The sequence below is a fragment of the Ceratotherium simum genome, unplaced genomic scaffold, assembly GCF_057802395.1.
Source record: "Ceratotherium simum simum isolate JZ-2026a unplaced genomic scaffold, ASM5780239v1 HiC_scaffold_43, whole genome shotgun sequence".
Classification (NCBI taxonomy): domain Eukaryota; kingdom Metazoa; phylum Chordata; class Mammalia; order Perissodactyla; family Rhinocerotidae; genus Ceratotherium; species Ceratotherium simum.
In genome coordinates this window covers 9,469,182-9,481,838 of record NW_028261259.1, presented here as the reverse complement: position 1 = coordinate 9,481,838, position 12,657 = coordinate 9,469,182, and the positions used below count along the sequence as shown (strand labels likewise).

General features: G+C 38.7%; 1 pseudogene; it reads right to left on the bottom strand.

Moving 5' to 3' along the window:
* LOC147911577 (vomeronasal type-2 receptor 116-like) overlaps positions 1–12,657 on the bottom strand; it is a 32,591-nt pseudogene that overhangs the window by 19,132 nt on the left and 802 nt on the right.

Here is a 12,657-nt window from a genome sequence, read left to right as displayed (position 1 = left end):
AAAATATTCTCACTCTACCACTGTCTCCCAGTCCTTTTGCACAGAGATAAACATCCTTTTCTCCTCTATCCTTCCAGACATACTGTGTATATGTGGGCCTGTGTATATGTTCAAGCCCAAGAGGGAGGTCCCCAAGCAAAACCTGAAGCCCATGAATTGTCTCATGCGTCAGAAGTTACTGAAAAGAGATTTAAATTTCTGGTGGAAGGAGATGAACTAGTGATGAATCCATAGGAAGACAAGAAAGAAATAAGGGAATTTTACCATTTAAAAGGTCAAAGGAAAAAGTGAGAAAGAAAATGTGTTCATAATATCTGATGTAGCACATCTCTGGATAAGATTCGTATGCTATAAAATGGTAAACACTTATGTCATAAAACAGTAGACATTGAATTTTGATTTATCCTAATTCATTAAATAGTTATATTGGGCAAGGGGAATTATGTTTTTAATGTATGTAAGAACTCTTCATGCTGATTTTTTCAGAGAAGAAAGAAACTATAAATAGTCAAAAGATGAAAAATGAAAAAGTGTATGAGTAGCTAATATAGAAATACAGATTTTCAACCAGAAAATTAAAAAAGTTGTTTTTGGAACCAGAGTCAAGAGTGGGGAAGGTAGATTTCATTATAAGGCTTGAAGTATTATTTGAGAGATGTGCGTATAGACACACACACACGCACAAACGGGAGCCTGAATTTGCATTCCAAAGGGATCATCGAACTCTACAAATAATTTGTAAAAAGGATTCACTTTACAACAGTAGAACATATTTTGAAAACTACAGACTTCAAGCATAAAAAAAGCTCTCATCATCCCGGTAGAAAAATGAATGGGGCATCACTTTCCAACCGACATGGTGATAAGCATTTTACATACATTACTCTTGAGTATTTTCACAGCAACCCATAGGAAGATGGTATTATCTATCTCCATTTTGCAGATGAGGAAATTGATGACAGCATATTGCTAAAATTTTCATATAATTTCTCAATAGATGTTGTTTTATGTTAAAATTGTTTATTGAATTTTCTTTTCATTAATAAAACAATATATGCCATTCTTACAAATAAGCAAAGAGTGTGTAAAAACAATTTAGCAAAACGACAGTTTTCTTTTGATATAATTAAATATAACAATCACTTTATTATTTTTCTGTTCTCTGCCTCACATCTAGGAATATACTTCCTATCCTAAAGGCTTACTAGAAAACTCGACTAAAAATCAAGTATCAGGGAATACCCATATTATGCAAGGTTCCTGAATACATGCAAAAAAAGCCATTATAACAAGTTTTTGTACAAAAATCTTCGATCATTCATGAACTGATAACAACACAAATCATGATTAGGCAAGGTATTTCTGTAGAATGACAAATATTTAAACTTTAGACATTTAGAAAGTAGTTCATTACAGTAACTAATGTGTAGAAGGAGAATTTTTTCAAACTCACTAAGTGCCAGGAAAACGTTTGACAAAATGCACTGCAATATTATTCACAATAGCCAAGAGATGGAAACTACCTAATTGTACATCTGTGGGTGAAAGGATGAAGAAAATCTGGGGCATCTGTACAATGGAATATTATTCAGCCTTAAAAAGGAAAGAAATCCTGTATTCAGAATTGCTTGCCCGGATCATTTCAGTAATCATGTGCTTTCTTGCTTAGTCCCCTCTGGTCCATTCGCCAACCAGAAACCAGGGTGATCCTTTTACAATGTAAGTGCCACAACCTCTAATGGATCCCTAAAAGAGACTTTGGAGGTAGGCTGCCTGGGTACCAGCTGTGTGACCTTGGACGTTTATATAACCTCTAATGTTCCTCATCCATACAATAGGGGTTAATAGTATTGTCTCCATAGCATTGTTGTGAGGATTAAATGAGTGAATACATGTCAGATGCCTAGAATGTGCCTGGCACATGGTAAGGCAACATGAAAAATTTCACTGTAATTATAACCAAATTAAATATTGTGATGGCCTATTAAGTTGAACCATATGAAATTTCTAATATTCACCCATTTTGACCCATTATTATGGTTGAATAAATGATAAACCTCAGTCTAGGCAGGTTGTGTAGAGTCAAAAAGGATTGGATAAATGAAAATATTATTAGAAAAAATAAGCTGAAATAGATTGCTTTGCAATTTACAAAGCAGTTTCTCATACTTTGTTTCATTTAATCTCTATAGAATGCTTTTCAGGGTATTATTACCACTGACTCTGAAGGAGTAACTGACTTGCTCCAAATCACACCACATTAAATAACACAATTAGAGTGGAAACATCATTTCGAGTATAAATCCCACATGATATTTTGTTTTCCCTTCATGATATCATCCGTCCTCTCAAGAAAGTGATGAAATAATGCTGATTCATAGGAACTTAGTCTTAAAGAGACATACTCTCAGATGATAAACAGTATGTCTTTGAAACAGGGGTGTTGCGAGAAGAAACATGGGACCCATGCTTTCTGGGTTTTCAAGTCCATGCTTAGAGTTCTGGGAAAGAGTAAAAGAAGGGAAAGGGTGAAAAATAGTCCAGAATGAAAAATGTTTGATGTATATGTAACTTTATTGATCACCTCAAGATTCTCTTTTTGTTTATGGTCTGTGTCACCCTACTAGAATATAAATGTTCTTAGGGTAGATCACTGCTATCTTGCAGCAAGTGGTAGGCGCTGAGTAAATATTTATTAAAGGAATGAAAGTGGCCTTGAATACATCTGCTCTTGACTCACCAGAGAACAGCCCCATACTAGGCAAATGGCATCATTAGTAAAATTTTAAAAATCATATCCTTATTAACTCGTAACCATGGATTCAAGGCTCCCATTTATTTCATACTTTCTAAATACAGAAGAATTCTGGTGTATTAGGGAATGTTTCCACAGCCTCACTGTAAAATAAAGCAAGATTTTTTGGCCCATTGATTGCTGGTTCCAGCAGGGCCCATCTCTATACTTACCTCTAAACAATTAACTATAGATTTGTTATCCCAATGAACAGTGATTTGGTATGGAACCTGTTTTATCAGTGTCATGCAAACGTAGACATTTGATATGTCTTTAATTGGTGATATGGATAATAATGTTGATGCAGAAGAAGACAACTAAAAATTCTCTCTGGTCTTGGTCAAGTACATGTGGGTGAAGGGTATCTTGGAGTTACTGGATTTCAGAACTCAAAAAGACTCATCCAACTCTTCATGTTACAGGTGAAGAAAATGAGGTCTAAAGAGGTTGAGAGATTTGACCAAGACTAATTCCTGGGACTAGAGAGAGATCCTCTGATTCTCAGCTGGCCACATTGTCATAACATCTCCAGCTCCAAACAGCCAAAAGAAGCAAGTCTGTTGATGTCCAGCTAGAAATGATTCCCCTTCACGTTTTTACTTTCTCTCTCTTAGATGCCTGCTCTGCCCTGACAAGGAATTTATCTGATGTTTACGCTACACTTAAGAAGAGGAAAATACTCATGGCAAACACTATTGTGATTCAGTGTGGCACTGGAGAGCACAGTCATGAAAAAATGAGAATCAAAAGAATAAGAGGTACATAATATTAGAGAAGAAGAGAAAAATCTCTTATTTTAGTGGGACATAACTTATAAAGTTTAGAACTGGTATATAAGTGGAGCAATGTGAAAGGAAGCTAGATTCCTATATGAAACATCAAAAATACTGTGACATGAGCAAGAATTAGTTTAAACATGTTAATAATTATTCCATTCATAAGAGCAATGAATTATTTAAGATAAGTAGTTAAAATAATTGGAACTACACATTATTTATATGAAGAAGATTATAAAGAGATACAAAGCATGTAAAAGCTCAGATTAAATGGAGAGATATACTATACTTGTGACTGAAAACAGTGTTTCAAAGATATCAGTTTTCCAAACATTATTCAGATTCCATATACTTCAATCAACTTTTAAAATGAGGCAGTGTTTGTTTTATAGACTAAAGGATATCCGTTTGTAAAATAAAACACTAGACCATCAACTAACATTATTCACAATTAAATCATCCCAAATGAATTATGGGGAAAAATTAAAATAAAAATCCCCTGCGTATCACAGTGGTGGATGACAATATAGAAGAATATCCATAATCTTAAAATTAGTGAAGATATTCTTAATATATATGCTTAAAGATGTCTGGTTGAAAAGAGGAAGGAGAAAAAGTAAAACGGAACGTGATATGGTCTCTGATTTCCTTTCAAAGACGTAATCTAGAGAAGAATATTCCAGTCTACCATATTGGATAAAGAAATAGAAATCTGTGATAATTACATAAATAATGAAAGGACATATATAAATGGTAGCATAATGTATCAATTAGCTTCTGCTGTGTAACAAACCATCCTAAAATTTGGTGGCTTCAAATAAGAATAGTTTATTTTTTCTCGAGATTCTGTGGGTTAACTGGACAGTTATTTTGATCTGGACCTATTGGTGACTCAGCTGGGATTGGATGGTCTAGGACGGCCTTACTCACATAGCTGACTGTTGACTTGAAGTCACCTGGAGTAATGGAGATGTGCAGTCTATCTAGACTCATTCACATATTGATGGCCTCAGGCTTCCCAAGGGCAGCCAGAAAAGGACAATTACCAACAATGAGCAAGTGTTTTTCAAGCCTTTGCTTGTGTCATTTGGTAATATCCCATTGGCCAAAGCAAGTTACAAGGCCAAGCCCACACAGAGTCAAAATGGGATGGTACTACAACAATACACAGATGGAGGGAGAGGACTAATGTTGGGCCATTTTTGTAATTTAACACACATAATTTTAGAGGAAAATTAATCTGAGATAATATTCATATTTGTTTATTTGTGCATTTGAGTGCCCGAGGATCATTGTACAAAGCCAAAAGAAATGTAAAGCAATAAGTTCACCTGAGATGTAAGGGAAATTTAATTGGTACTTAAAGTCTGCCTGCAAATATATGGTAGGTTAGGGGCCAGCCCGGTGGCAGTGGTTAAGTTCGCATGATCCACTTCAGTGGCCAGGGGTTCACAGGTTCAGATCACGGGCGTGGACCTATGCCACACTTTTCAAGCCATGCTGTGGCAGGCATCCCACATATAAAGTAGAGGAAGATGGGCACGGATGTTAGCCAGGGCCGGTCTCCCTCAGCAAAAACAGGAGGGTTGGCAACAGATGTTAGCTCAGGGCTAATCTGCCCCCCCCCCACACACAAATGGTAGTTTATTTTTCAGGTGTGTGCAAATTCTTGGGAGACCCATGAAAAAAAGTATGTTTTGATTATTTTCTCCCTGAATGTGTTTTATTTCTTAACACTTTTGATGGGTTTCTCTCTGGCCTTAGGAAGATAATGTAGCATTTCGGGGCAAAGATGCAGCCTAATAGCCCCACACTGGAGGCCAAGATGGAGAGGCTCTCCACAGCCACCATCACCTTGCCCTTGGTGCTGTGGTAGATGGGGACGAATGTGACCCAGACACTGCAGAACACCAGCACGCTGAACGTCAGGAACTTGGCCTCACTGAAGGTGTCAGGCAGGTTCCGGGCCAGGAAAGCCACAGTGAAGCTGCCCAGGGCCAAGGAGCTCAGGTTTCCCAGGACACAGTAGAAGGCAGTGACCGAGCCCTTGTTGCACACGAGGATGATGTGGCCGTGTTCAGAGTGTGCATCTGTGTCAATGCAGGGAGGAGAGGTTCCGAGCCAGATCCCACAGAGACTCAGCTGGATAAAGGAGCAGATGGGAATGATGAAGTTAGGTGCCCCTGACACCAAGCACTGCCTCATCCTTCTCCCTGGTACAGTGACCTGGAAGGCCACAGCCACAGTCATAATTTTGGCCAAGACAGTGGAAACAGCCACAGTAAATACAACTCCAAATGTGATTTGTTTAAGAATGCAGTTGTCTGTGTTGGCAAGACCAATGAAGAGTAAGGAGCAGAGGAAGCAGAGGGTGAGGGAGATGAGCAGGATGTAGCTGAGAGTCCGATTATTGGCCTTGACTATGGGAGTGTCTCGGTGCTTCACAAAGACCCCCAGGACCACAGCTGTGAGGACAGAGAAGCACAGAGCTGTGCAGCCAGGGCCATCCCCAAGGGGTCCTCATAGGCCAGAAAGGTCACAGCTTTTTGGAGGCAGCGATCTTGGTCTCTGTTGGCGTACTGATGATCTGGACACGTCACACAATGATCCATGTCTGGGGAGAGATGCAAAGTGTCATCAGCCCAGGTTCAGTCATTCTCTATTATTCACATGCCCCCAAAGAAGGACATTGGACAAGTTAGCCAAATTATCCTCCTTTGTTGCTTTGGACGCAAAATGAAAGAATGCTTTGTGGAGAATGATTTCCATTTAATACTTCCTATCTTCTATATGGTTAAGTAAATAAAACTATTATTCTTCTCAGTATTTATGTTCATTTTCCTAAGAACACTTTTTCTCAGAAGAGAGCCAAAATGCCTCTGTATCTCACTGAGTTATACCCGTGTAAGGTATGGCCTGGAGGTATTCATTCCACAACCCAGCACGCATTGGAAAAACACCATGAGCCAGATAATTTCCTAAGATCCAGGGAATTAGAGATGACCAAGTCATAGACTTCACTCCTGGGGAGTTTCAATATGACACACTTTATGCAATCCAAAATGACTATAATAGATTTCATCTTGATTTTACTTCTACTACTGTTGTTTAGATTCTAGTCACTTCTCTCCTATGTTATCACAAGAACTTTCTAATCTGGCTCCCTGCCCCATTCCAGCATCATGAGTGATATTTCTACATGAAAATGGGATCATGTTTATCCTCGATTAAATTACCCATAAACTCTTAGAAAGACCAAGAAGACACTACATAACCGTATTCTTGCCTATCTCTGCTCCCTCTTCTCTGATTTTTAAGTATCCTAAATCTTTATGTGGTTCTCAAACTGATCCATGCCCACTCATCCCTGTAGGTATCAATGCATTTTTTTTCCTTCTGCTTGAGGAATCCCTCCTTCCTCTGTATGTTCTTTCAAATCTTACTTTTCACATTTAGAACGACAATCTGCGTGATAATAATTTTTGTGGATGGTCTGAGTTAGGGTTAGAGAGTCGCTGTTTTCTCCATGCTCAGACAGCCTATTTACCCAACACGGTTCATTGAAAAGTCTTTCATTTCTCCACTACTCCTCAGTGTTTCCTTGTTGTAAATAAGGTGTCCATATATAAGCCCCTATATGACCAATATGTATCTGGACTTGCCATTTGCTTCCATTGATTTCCTTGTCTATCCTCATGGTGAAACTACTCTATTGTGATGCTATAATACTTGATGACAGGTATAGTAATTCCTCCCACTCTATTCTTAGTCTTCAAGATCATCTTAGCTATGCTTTTCCTTTTTACTTCCCATATGAATCTTATCAATTGTAATTTCCAGAACAAAATAGGTAAGAATTTTCATGACAATTGTATGGAATCAGTAGATCAATTTGGACAGCATTGACATCTGTAAAATATTGGGTCTGTTCAGCCATAAAGATTGTTTATCCCTCCACTTCCTTCAGTCTTCTTTTATTTTTCTAAATGCAGTTCTCTAAACTTATGGACAGAAGTCTTTCAAAAATTTCCTTAGATTTATTTCTAGGTATTTCAAACTTCTAAGGTGTTGCAAATGTCATCTTTTAAAATTTAAATTTTGAATGCCTTATGGCTGGTAGACTGAAATAAAAATTTGTCTGAATATTAACCTTGTATTCAGCCACCACTAAACTCAGTTAATTCATTACTTTATCTGGATTTTATACTTATAAAATAATATCATCTGAAGATAATGTCAGTTTTATTTCATCCTTTCCAATAAATCATTCCTTTTGTATGATTTCCTGCCAATATTGCGTTAAGCAGGACCTCCAGTGTGTGTTTCATAGAAGCAATGATAATGAACGTTCTTCTCTTATCCTTGATTTCAACACTGCACCATAAAATTTGACTCTGTAAATACTCTTTATGAGATTGACAGAGTTCCCTTCTATTCCTGATTTTGTAAGAGTTGTTTTTGTTGTTGCTGTTTATTTTTTAATCCACGAATGGTGTTGAATTTAATTAAATGTCCTTTTCTGCAGTTGTCGAGGTTATTATTTCTTCCTTTTCAGGGACTAGAGTACTGAATTACATGGCATGACCCAAGCTTAGTCATGATATGGTCTTATAAAATATAGCTGGATTTGGAATGCTGATTTGATTTTCATTTAGGATACATGAACTTAATTCAAGAAGGACAGTGGCCTGTTATAATAGTCAATTACTAAATTGACTAAGGAAGCATTTCAACTCTGCAGTTCTCATCCAGAATATTTCCTCGGATGAAGAAGGGACGTAACAGAGAGGTAGAGAAAGTCTCTGTAAGGCATATACTCACCTGTCCCATTGGAAATCTCATTCTCTGGGCAGGGAGTGCAGTCAAAACAACAGAAAGCCTCTCTCTCCTGAGGGCTCTTCCTAAATCCAGGACTACAATTCTCCCTGCATATGGAGCATGGAGTCTGGAGATAATCAGATTCCTGTTGGTAACAGCTGTGACTTTTAACTAATTTTCTAATAACTAGAATGTTTTAGATTATTGGGTATTTAACAAATATATATATATTTTTTTCATTTTCTGAGGAAGATTCACCCTGAGCTAAGATCTGTTGCCAATCTTCCTCTATTTTGTTTGTGGATTGCTTCACTCCTTTCCATGGCTGCATAATATTCCATTATATAGCTATGTCACATTTTGTTTGTTCATTCATCCATTGATAGACATCTAGGCTCTGTTTACCTTTTGGCTATTGGGAATAGTGCTTCTGTGAATGGGTTTTACATTTTTAAATGGTGGAAGAAAGTCGAAAGAAGAATAATATTCCATGACACATGAGAAGTATATGAAATTCAAATTTTGGTGTCCACAGATAAAGTTTTATTGGCACACTGCCACATCCATTCACAACATCTATGGCTGCTTTCACATTATAACACTGGAGTTGCAACAGTGACCCTATGGCTTGCAAAGTTGAAAATATTTACTACCTGGCCCTTTACAGAAACAGTTGCTGAACCTTCGGCGAAGGAATCAGAAGGTTCATTATTAGTCACCTCCTTTGCAAGCTCTGCTTGGATGAAATAATAAAGCTCTCTTGTTTCCTCTTATTATGTTCTCCCACATTTGGGGGCTGCAGACAAATTAAGAGAGAGCCTCATTGTAGTATCCTGTAAAAATAATATATGTACATGTTCGTATGCAGTGTACAGTAATAGTGATAGTAGCTGATATATATTTACTGTGTACTTACTACTCTGCCAAATGCTTTCCGTGTATTGTTTCATTTAGTCCTCAAGATAACTATGTGAAGTAGACATATATTTTTTAGTAGATGAGAAAACTGAGGGTCAAAGAGGCTGTCACTTGTTAAGGTCACATATTACATGGTTGGTTCTGGAATGCGGATGTTATGGCTGAATTGCGTCTCCCCAAATTGGTATGTTGTCGCCCTAACCCCCGGGACCTTAGAATTTGACTATATTTGGAGACAAGGCATTTAAAGAGGTGATTAAGGTAAAATGAGGTCATTAGGTTGGGTCCTAATCCAATATGAGTGGTGTCCTCATAAGAAGAGGAGATTAGGACACAGACATGCACAGAAGGGAGACCATATGAGGACACAGGGAGGTGACCATCTATAAGCCAAGAAGAGAGGCCTCAGGAGAAACCAACCCCGCTGACACCTTGATCTCAGACTTCCAGACTCCAGCACCGTGAGACGATAAATGTCTGTTGTTTAAACCACGTAGACTGTCATATTGTGTTACAGCAGCCCTAGCAAACTAATACTGTGAAACTCATGCTATCTGCCAGAAAAGCCAGTCCTCTAAGCTCACAGAATTTATTGTCCCTGATTTGGGCTGTACCCTTCAGACGTCCCTATCCTTCTAGAACCTCTTCCTTCTCAGAGGCTTAGGCATGGAGGCTCATTTTTTTTCTTCTCTAGATTCTTGCAGATCTACTTCCCTGAAATTATGGCCCCTGAGCCCTGTGCTTGGGGAGCAAATGTGATGATGTATTACTTTCCTCTCCAAGCTTCTGCACTTTCACATCTTCCTCTGGTTCTACTTCTGGGAGTGTCTGAAGGTCTAGGGTGACAGTTCCTCTAGCTGTTCCTTCTGCCTTTGAGATGGAATGATAAGTAAGAGCATTCGTGGAACTGAGTTTCTGCAGTAATCTGCAGAGGGAGCGTGTGTGTCCAGCAGGGCCTGCAAACACCAGGAATCCGCTCCAAGGGGATGGGAAAGCAAATTGTGACACATTCACATAACAGCACACAATGTAGACTGAAAAGAGTGTGGCCGAGCTCTAACTATTGCTGAGGAAGGGGTTAGCAAGAAATATTTCTTATCAGTCAGTGTGCAGTTAGGAAATAGAAACTGTACACGTTTTTGTTGTTTTATCTTAATTTCTAAGGAAGTATAGCTAGAGGTTGTTTCTTAGCTTTCTAAGGTCAAATGTATTTATCTTTGTGAAATGAGATCAAGCCCCATATGAAAACAAATTTAAGAGACCGCACTTCTCTGGAGAAACTCAAAACTCATGTCTTTGGTCCCTTCATATAACATAAAATAATTTTGTCCCTTTATATAGAAGGGCAATAAAATACCTTGGCAGAATGGTGGGGACTCTTTATTTTGGAGCCAATCTTATCAACTTTTCGAGGGATGATTCACGTACAACACATGGCTTCCTTTCACAGTGTAAAATTTGCTGTGTTTTGACAACCTCTGTCACAATCAAGATAAAGAACATTTCCATCATCCCACTCACTATCCTCGAGGCTTTTTCTGATCCATCCCTCCCTCTGCTTCACCCTAGGCCACCATTGATTTGTTCCTCCTCCCCCCCCAAAATATGGTTTGCATCCTCTAGAATTTCCTATTGTTGGACTATGTGATGGCTAACTTTATGTGTCAGTTTGGCTAGACTGTGGGGAATAGTTGTTTGGTCAAACACCAGTCTAGGTGTTGCTGTGAAGGTATCTTTCAGATGTGATTAACATTTAAATCAGTAGATTTTGAGAAAACCAGATGGCCCTCCATAATGTGGGTGGTCCTCATCCAATCAGTTGAAGGCCTTAAGAGCAAAGATTAAGGTTTGCCAGAGTGGAAGGAATTCTGCTTCCAGACAGTAATATAGAAATATAGAAATTCTGCCTGAGTGTCCGGCCTTCAGACTCAAGACTAGAGCATCAACTCTCACCTGAGTCTCCAGCCTGCTGGCTTGTCCTACAGATTTTGGACTTGCCAACCCCCACAATTGCATGAGCCAATTCCTTAAGATCTCTCTCTCTCTCTTCTATTGGTTTTGTTTCTCTGGAGAACCCTGACTAGTACAGAAATATTCCAGCATTTACTCTTTTGTGTCTTTTATGTCAGAATTCTTTTCCTCAGCATAATGTCTTAGAGATTCATCCACATCATTGAGCAAGTCAGCGCTTCATAGTGTAGATATGTCACCTGTCAATGGACGTTTGGGTTCTTTCCAGTGTTCAGTAATTGTGAATAAAGCTGCTGTGGACATTCGTGTGTGAGTCACTCTGTGGAGGTATGTTTTTCTTTCTCTTGGATAAATACCATATGATCCAGTAATCCAACTTCTGGGTACATATGCAAAGGAAATGAAAACAGGATATTGAAAAGATATCTGCACCCCCATGTTTATTGCATCTTTATTCACAATAGCCAAGATGTGGGGACAACCTGTCTGTCAATAGATAAAAAGATAGGGAAGATGTGACATATATATGATGGAATATTATTCAGTCATGAGAAAGAAGGAAATCCTGCCATTTGTCACAACATGGATGGACCTTGAGGGCATTATGCTAAGTGAGATAAGTCAGACAGAGAAAGACAAGTACTGTATGACCCCACTTATAGGTGGACTCTAAGAAAAGCTGAACTTGTAGAAACAGAGAGTAGAATGGTGGTTGCCAGGTGCTGGGGTGTTGGTGCAATGGGGAGATGTTGTCCAAAGGGTACAAACTTGCAGTTATAAGATGAATAAGCTCTTGGGATCTCAAGCACAGCATAGTGATTATAGTCAACAATACCGTATTGTTTACTTGAATGTTGCAAAGAGACTAGATTTTAAATGTTCTCACCACAAAAAAGGATTGATAATCATGTGACACGATGGAGATGTTAACTGATGCTACAGTGGTAATCATATTACAATATATAAATGTATCAAATCAACCCGTTGTACATCTTAAACTTAAAAAAATGTATGGATATATTTCCATTCTAGATGGTAAATCACGACTTCAGTCCAGCTGCATATCTAGCCTCTACCATAAGATATCCCACAATCCAGCTACTAATGAGTTAGTGGCTGGCACCAGGGGTGGCCCCTAGGATCTTGTCTGAGGCTCATAGCCAGTGTCCATTCTGTATGGTCAGTGCCCTGCCGAGACCAGGAATCCTATACCCTGAATATCACCTGTGCAGAAAAATGTTAACATAATTGGCCGTTGGTTGGGGTCTGGGAACTTGGACCCTGCCATGAGGATTCTTGTGCACTGGGTTTATTGAGGGAGAGCATTTAGCAGAGGAGGAGTGAGGGGAGCAGGGTAGGACAGAGGGAGGAGCTGAGCAA